Below are 8,508 nucleotides of genomic sequence, written 5' to 3'. Positions count from 1 at the left end.
GGGGTCTATTTTTAGCATTGGGAGTTACATGCAAAGTCAATTTTAGAAATTTCCTGCCAAGTGTTGCTTTTTTTAGATTTGTGGCCTGTGTGTCAAAAACCCTAAATCTAACAAATCTATTTAATGGACACCCTAGAGATCATTCTTCACATTTGATCTTGGATATTTGACATTCCTGAGGCATCTAGGAACCTTCAGTACAATCGACACAACTTTTACGGGTAAGTTTTGCTTTTCATGTCTTTTGCCACTTTTTTGTTACTTTTAATTTCTTGACTTGTGTGAGTGTTGTTTTACTTGTTTTATTGAATGACCGCTAGTGTTTCAATGTATATTAACTTGTAGAAGTGATGTTTCAAGTTTTTTTATTGCTTTTCCTTAGTGTTACATGCATGACCCTATTTTTTCACTAACAGTTGTCGTTGCGACGACTCTCTTCATGAGACTCATTATTTTTCCATTTGAATGATTTCTGCACTTGCTTAGATTGCATGCATGTCTATTCACTCAGATTTTCACCATATTTTCATACTCATTCAATCCCTCTCATTTTCAAGTTGCCTTTGGGAAGATTTGGGATGCCTTGGCCCAGATATTGCTTCTCCCGGCATGCACTGCACATTCTCATAAGCCAAGGCTCTGCCTTATCTCCAGGAATTGCATAGAGGCCACCTGACACTGGCTCCCAGCTGTGATCTGCACAATCCTAGAAAACAGTGCCCAACCCTTCCCACAGGGACTGCGCAATGCATAGTTCCAGCCAACAACCCAGCTAGACTGAACTATGCATTGCATAGTTCCAATCCACAGTAAACCTCTCTGGACTTAGCTCTATGCAGTTCCAGTCAGCAGCAGGCCTCATTGGTAGCTGGAATTGTGCATTGCATAGTTCTAGCTTACAGTCTCCCAGCCTCTCAGAGTCAATGTTGCACAATCTTACCTAGCAGTCACCCAGTTTTCCGCATGATTGATTCTTGAGTTGCCTTATGTTTTTTAGCTGACGTTGTCTTGTCGTGAGTGTCTTATCTGTCTCCAGGTACAACAGGTGTTGAGAAGCTTCTCAATAGTAAAGTAACATGGCCTCGAAGAGAGTTGGATCAAAGGATGTAGTTGAAAGCAGTACTGGATATGTGGTTGAACATGTGTCTATGAGCTTACCCGTTTATGCAGGCACATATATGTTCATTGAGAAAGACATCAAGATCACATGGCAAGACATCAACACTATATTTGCAGGCAATTTTGAGGAGATTCTAGAGGATCGTCATGTCTATGTCAACATTCATAAGTCAGGATTGTACAAGGTCACATGTAGGTATCCCACCTTTGCATGCACATATATGATCCACTGGATTGTCTCACACAATAATCCTGAGAAAATGATACTAAGCATTGTCAGTGGAGTAGAGCTTACTACATTTAGGATGGAATATTATCAGCAAATGTACCATTTTCCAAAATTGGTGAACAGGATGGATGTATTGTTCTACACGCCCAACAACAGCGTGAACACAAGAGACATCTTGAAGCGTTGGGTAAGGGAGCCCTCAAAGTTTAGGATGACACCCAATCAGATATACAAGACAAAGACACTCATGAAGGCTTACCAACTCTTGGTTATCTTTTCATGTCGCTTGTATGGCCAAGAGAGTACGAAGACCTTCCTACAGAATCCGGTTGTTATGTTGGATCAGCTGGCAAGTGAAGAAAATCCTTTAAACTGGTCTGGTATGTTGGCTCTTCAGTTGGAAGTGCATGTATCGAATGCTAGAGTCCACCCAAGTATCAACAAGCAATATTCTTCATGTCCGCCTACCTGCTAAATGAAATCTGTGGCCGTCAACAATTTCCTCGCATGGGTTGGGTATGGACACCTTCAAAGAATGTTGTGAATGTATATTGCAAGTTTCTCTTAGAGTGTAGAAACCAAGGAGTCATGGCTAGACTATCTAACCACTTCGTTGCCTCTTTGTACATGATTATCTATGAACAATATCTTCCTTGCATGTCCCAGGAAACAATGGAGGCATTAATGAACATTGCAGATTGGTACGCCTCACTCGATGGAACCTTCATCAGTATGTACAATGTGGAGAAGGCTTTGAATTTGTTGCCAAATTTTTCCACAAACAAGCTGGTCATGCACGAGGTTGCATACCTAATCTTGAGAGGGTTATCAGCTGGACTACACAGGAAGAAGAAGGTACCATGGCCTATGCTTCCTTTGCGAATTGGGTTGTACGCAATCGAGAGTTTGAAAGAAGTGGATAGCGAGGTTGAGGAGTTCAATAAGTTTATGTTTGGCACCAAGAGTTTCAATCTGTATGATCCACATGGCTTATGCAAGGACCACTGTATGAACATGTACTATACTTGGATCCACAGGGCATGTCATTAGCCAGAGGAAGACCCTTGGAGATACTGCTATAACTCCTATAGGCTCAATGAACAGGTCAACATGGTAGTAGAGTGGATAGGAGCACTCAAGGAAACAACACCACTGGGAGAAGAAACAACAACAGTAGCAAGCATCAAACCCACGCAAGACAAAGGCAAGAGGAATATTGCTGAAAGTGTAGAGGTGGGGAAAAGCTACAAGTTGAAGGAAGATCCACTTGTTGAGAGAGTAGCTTTGGAGATAGAATAAAAGAGGTGACAATGCGACAAGAGAGGAGTGCAAAAAATAATAGATAAGAAAATACTAGAAGAGATGGAGAGGAAGTTGCAGGAGGTAGAGCATAAGCTCAAATAAGAACAAGAGCTCTGAAGAAGAGAGAATGAAACACAACAGGAACAAGAACATGAACAGGAACAAGAATAGGAACAGGAACAGGAACAGGAACAAGAACAGGAATAGGAACATGAACAAGAATAGGAATAGGAACAAGAGGAAGTGTAAGGTGCTCAGATAACCCAAAATACACTGATATAGGTTTGAGACTCAGATCCACCAACAATAGATGATGAATAGGGTGAGCAACTGTAGGAACAAGAACTTTCTCAATAGGATGAACCGATAGTAGAACTGATGGACATGGAGATGGTACAATCGGAATAGGATTAGGACACTGACCTCATGCCAAAAGTAGCTGAGGTCACCCCACAGGCTTCACCATCTCCAGCAATAGAGCAAGTCCCAAGTGAACAAGGGGATACTATTCTCCTTGAGGATGATCTGGGAGTAGATGTGTACAACATAGCCTTTGAAAAGTCACAACACAGAGTTGTACAAGCACGTAGAGTGCACATCCCGAATGAGCATGCATCAACTGCGCACTTTGAAGAATTGGTGATTGTGTCAGATGTGCGAAGACATCTAGCTTCCCTAGACGATGCTATGAAGGATTATGCCAAAGCATCAAGCTCAAGTGTGAAGTTCTTGATAGAAGAAAATAGCGCATAGTTAAGGAATTGCAAGCAGCCAGGTAGAGAGAGGAACAATCAGTGGGATCTGCCAAAGCAGAGATGAAGAAAGTGATACTTGTTACAATATCAACTCTTGAGACAATCATGTGGAGATCGTATGATAGGTTCGTCATTGTGCACAAGGCAGTTGTCCATCTACATGGTCATCAACAATGCTGCATCAAGATAGCGTAAACACTCACAGACATACATGCCGCTTTTGATCATGTATATACATGGACAATGAGGTACAAGAGGCATGCTTCAATTGCGCAAGATGATGAAGTTGCAGGTATATTTGGACAAAGCATGCATTCAGAGTCTGATCTAGAATTATGAGGAACTCCCCCCGCTCATCACCAATTTTTGAGGCTTCATACTTACTGTTTTTCAGGATTTTGGATGTCACGGTGAGAAAGTATGACACCCCATCAATTGGAACACTCATCGAAGCCAAAGAGAAGAACCAATCCCAACTAGACCTCGACATGTACTTTGATCAGTTGATGCACATGGCCATGAATATAGATTTGTAGATCAACGCAAAGAACATGCAGAGATATGTCACCAGTCCGGACGTGCTCAAGACTAAGGTGCGCATGTTATAGGACAAGTTGGATAAAGTTTCTCGATCAATATACCCGGAAGTGATGGAGGCAAGAGTTCATTTACAAAAAGACATCAACAAATAGTATGTGGACACCATTGCACATTGGAATCAGTTCGTCACCAAAGAACACAGAGAAGAGGATGACGAGTTCGTCTTTCCAAAGTTGTATGAGTCTTAGTGTTGTCTTATCTAGTTGACTCAAGCCTATTTTTTTCCCACATGGGTATATGTGGAAAATGTAGTATTATTGTAAACATGATGTAAAGTGAAATTCAAAGTTTCATTAGTGGAATGAAAACAATCATATGAAATGTAAAGAGTTATATGTAATGAAGTCTAAGAGTCATGAGGGTAGTCCAAGAGTCACAAAGGGGAATGTCAAGGGTTACCCCACCCTTTGTTATAAATAAAACCTCATAACTCATAGAACAAGCTTCTGGGAGCCAAGCTTTCGCTAGGGATTGCTTAGAGAGGGCTTGGAGAGTATTATGACAAGCCTTGGCTTCTCCACAGTGCAAAGCAAGTACATCTCTTTGGAGGAGCAGGTGGCGTTGAATGTAACATTCCACTATTGGGACTAGTGGATGTCATGGTTGTATGTATGGATGGAACTTTAAATTTATATAATATAATAGAGCCAACACTCTTTCATGCATATGTTGCTATTATAGTTCGACTATTTTGGTTACTTTAGCAATGTATGTTGTTTAACTTATGCATTTGTGTATGAAATATTTTGTATACGATTGTATGAATCTTGTTGAAGTCGTGTTGCTGGTTTAACCCATCACTTTCGATTGTCGACTATTTTTCTTTCCAGCTTGTGATGTCATTCAACTCATGTGTCCCTTTCTAGTTGTGTACTATTACAGGCTTCTAAGGGATACACTTATTTTCCACCTCCATGTGTTAGAACCCTGATGCATATCACTTGACTCGTTGCAAGGTCACACACTTGCTTATGAAAAAGATATCTTGCTTACCTTTGCATGTTACTGCAGTCAAGGCACTACTGTACTACCCATTTCTCGGACTCCCACTACAAACGGTCTGAGGTGTAGTTGGGAATATTTACTGGGGAGATCCCCTAACATGTTGGCAGGTCTAGCACCATCAACATTTTTGGTGCTATAAGGAGGATCAGATGACAAGATGAGTCCTCAAATTCTATTTTGAATCTCTGCACATCTTTCATGACTAACATTAGAATTCAACCTCCAACATGTTTGTCTCAAGGACATGATTTTGAAGTGTCGGAAGATATTTGGAATGACTTGTCATGTAACTTGTATGATGGTGAAGACGGAGCATCTTTTCTTTGTCATGGTGTTTCCTTCATGGGTTTCTGTGAAATAAATGAAATCCATGAGGATGACAATGCCTGCTCTCTATTCGCATTCTCCTTTCGAGGGCACACACTACAATGGTGTGTCACATTTCTCGCAACATCCATTCACTCTTTTGATCAATTGATCAGAGAGTTGGCATGTGATTTCTATCAATACAATCATAGAGAAATCAATAAAAAAATTCTAAAATTACAGAAAGCACCTGATGAATCCATTGAGCAATTTCACAAATGCTTTCGTAATCTTGCATTTCAAATTCCTAAAGATGAAATTGATTAGAAATTTCTCGATGAAATATTTCAGTATCTTCTTCACATATCAGAGAATCTGCATATCTTAGAATCATCTGAACCCCTCCTAACATACCTCGGTGTTAAAGTTGCTAAATCTTAGACGGACAAGGTTGCTATCACTAGTGACCATCCGTCTACTTATCATCGAACAAATCTAGATTCGCAGTACAAGGCGGGATAAGGTGCGTGATGATCCATTGAACTGTCACATTCTCCCACCCCACTTGATCTGGATATCTATGCAAATTTGTCTTGAAAACCTCTTGTTTGTCACGATGTCTAATTTCTCAACCTCCATCCTCTCATTTTGTTGATACTCTGGATTGTACTGTGTTGTGTTCTCCCGTTTCAGACTCCACACTTTTTTTCATGAGGATCAAGTTGTCAACGAAGTTGGTGTTGAGAAACCAACCTGTGTAATCATTTATGATGAGTATGTGTGGGAGTTTGAAGAAGAACCCACAGTGAAGGATGACCTCCTTCTGTCCGCACCTCATCAGCTATTTCTTAACATCTTTTGTGATTCTGTTATTTCTGATTTGTCTTCAAAGAATCTATCTCTAGATGTTTTTACTTCCGATCATTCACAGAACACACCAGATATCAATTTGCCATTGCATTGTCGAGAGGACCCATATTTCTTTGAAAATCCACTCAATCTTTCATTTGTCATTTCTAGAAATGCAGAGGGTGAACATTATTGTTTCTCATCAACCCCTCTGTATGATTCATCAGATCATGAGGATGCTGATGAACATATCAAATTTTCTGATCATGGCTATCATGATCTCTTTACTCCTTCATTCGATCACGATGTTGATTCATTCGTTGTTGATCTTTCTAAGCCATCAATATTTGATGATCTACCTGATGATGAAGTGGAAACCCCTCAAGTTGTCAAGGCACTTCATCTTGCACTAATGGTTATGTCAGGTCCTCATTGTCTTGATGTCGATTCCATTTCAGATTAGAATTTTTTTGAAACACCTGAGGCTCCTTATCACTCTGTTGTTTACATTGAAGATCAATCTAGTTCATAGATTTCACATTCTCCACCTGAATCACATGATCCCATCACTCATGCATTGGAAGAATCATACACAATGAGCACTCTTGCAAAATGTAAGTTGTCTTTGTTTTTCATGTTTGCTCATTTGTCATGGTCAAAAGAGTGTACATGCTCATTGTATGCGCACAGTGTATTTCATCACCATGATATGTCCGTAGAAATCTTATCTTGTGCTTTTACTCATTTTTTCGTGGACGCTTTTAAAGTCAGAGAGTCTTGGTCTTCACTGTTTTATATTTCTTGTTTGTTGGTTTATATGCTTATCTTTCTTGTTAACTGGGGCTTCACCAACATGGGTCAACCAATGTGTGGTGGCTGCATTGGAGATATTACTTTACGTGAGTGGGCCCATGCGTTGTTTAGTTTAGGAGTGGGAGTAGTGTTTGCTTTTGTTTCGATTTGTTTGCATGTTTGCTTTGCTTTCTTTTTTGCATTGCTTGCTTTCTTTTACTTCTGCTCTTTGTTTGTTTGTTTGTTTTCTTGTTATGTACCCATACGTTTAGTTTCACATGAAGCTGTGTGTGGCTCTCGAGGCAAGCAAGGTGAAGTAGAAGAGGACTTGTAAAACTACCAACACTTCGTTATTTGTTGTTCTCTCTCTCTGTGAAGAGCTTGTTTTCTTCGGTTGATGATACCCTAATGGAAAATATGTTTTGTTCAGAGTGAGTCTTGGTGAAAACACAACACTTACACTTTTAACTAATATCGCCTACTCTCATTGGTTTTTTAGGTTAACCCATGGCAGCTCAGCCAAGTAGAGTAAGGTGAGGGGGAAAACATTAAAAAGTATGTCAGAGGTATATATAACATACTTCTCTGAAGGGAAAACATCGTCTGCTCTCAATAATGTGGGATCCCTCTTGTGCCTCTAAAATAAATAAGTGCCTAGACACTACTCTTTGCAAAATGAAAAAAATAAATAAGGTGAAAGAAGAGAAAGGCTTCCTGCATAGAGAGGTGATGAAAGAAACTCCGCTGGGATACTGAATAGACTCACTGGAAGCAGAGCAATGCTTGTGTCCCTACATTACTCCGCTGGGGTCCTATCTAGGCCTCTTGGTAGCGAAGCAACACCAAAGATGAAACTAAGACTCTGACATTTATATTACTTGTGCACCAATATACCCCTTATCCCCAATCAAAACAACTCAGTTGACTTGGCTTGGTATGTGTTTTGATCGATCAAGAGAATGGCAGGGACTATATATTTAACCCAAGCTTAGTGCTAAAGCCATGATGATCAAAGAATCGAAAAATACTTCCAGATTAATTAGACCCGCTTTACATGAAAAAAGGTCCATATAGAGAGCTAGAGTTCTACCAGTGTATCAAACATGTTGTAGTGGCTACAACTACCCTCCAAAATTTTTCCTTCTCTTTGTTTTGGAGCCTCCCTCCTCGAAATATTAGCAACCATCTTTACTGCTCAGGTACTTGTGTTTCATTTATTTTTATCTTTCTATTAACAACTCGTTTTCACTTACTTGTTCTTTCAACTAACCACAAGCTGACCCAGCAACTTGGTTCACGTCCGGTCTTTGTGCTATCTGGGAAAACTATGCCATCCTAGAGGGAAGCTGACTTTCATTTTGGAATTGCACAGGTCATCCCAACAACTACCTTACACAAAGAAATTGCGTAGAGTATGCAACCAAACTTGCTCTGGAAAATTGCGCAGAGCAAGCCAGTAGCCTTGCTTCTAGAAATTGCGCAGAGAAGGAAACCAACCTTGCTTTGGAAACTGCACGGAGTGGGCCTACAACCTTGTAGTGGAAAATTGTG

This window comes from Pinus tabuliformis, chromosome 9, assembly GCF_031772625.1.
Source record: "Pinus tabuliformis cultivar Carrire ecotype Pingquan chromosome 9, CPIR1, whole genome shotgun sequence".
Lineage (NCBI taxonomy): Eukaryota > Viridiplantae > Streptophyta > Pinopsida > Pinales > Pinaceae > Pinus > Pinus tabuliformis.
The sequence above is the reverse complement of the archived record's forward strand: the minus strand, read 5'-3'. Positions refer to the sequence as shown.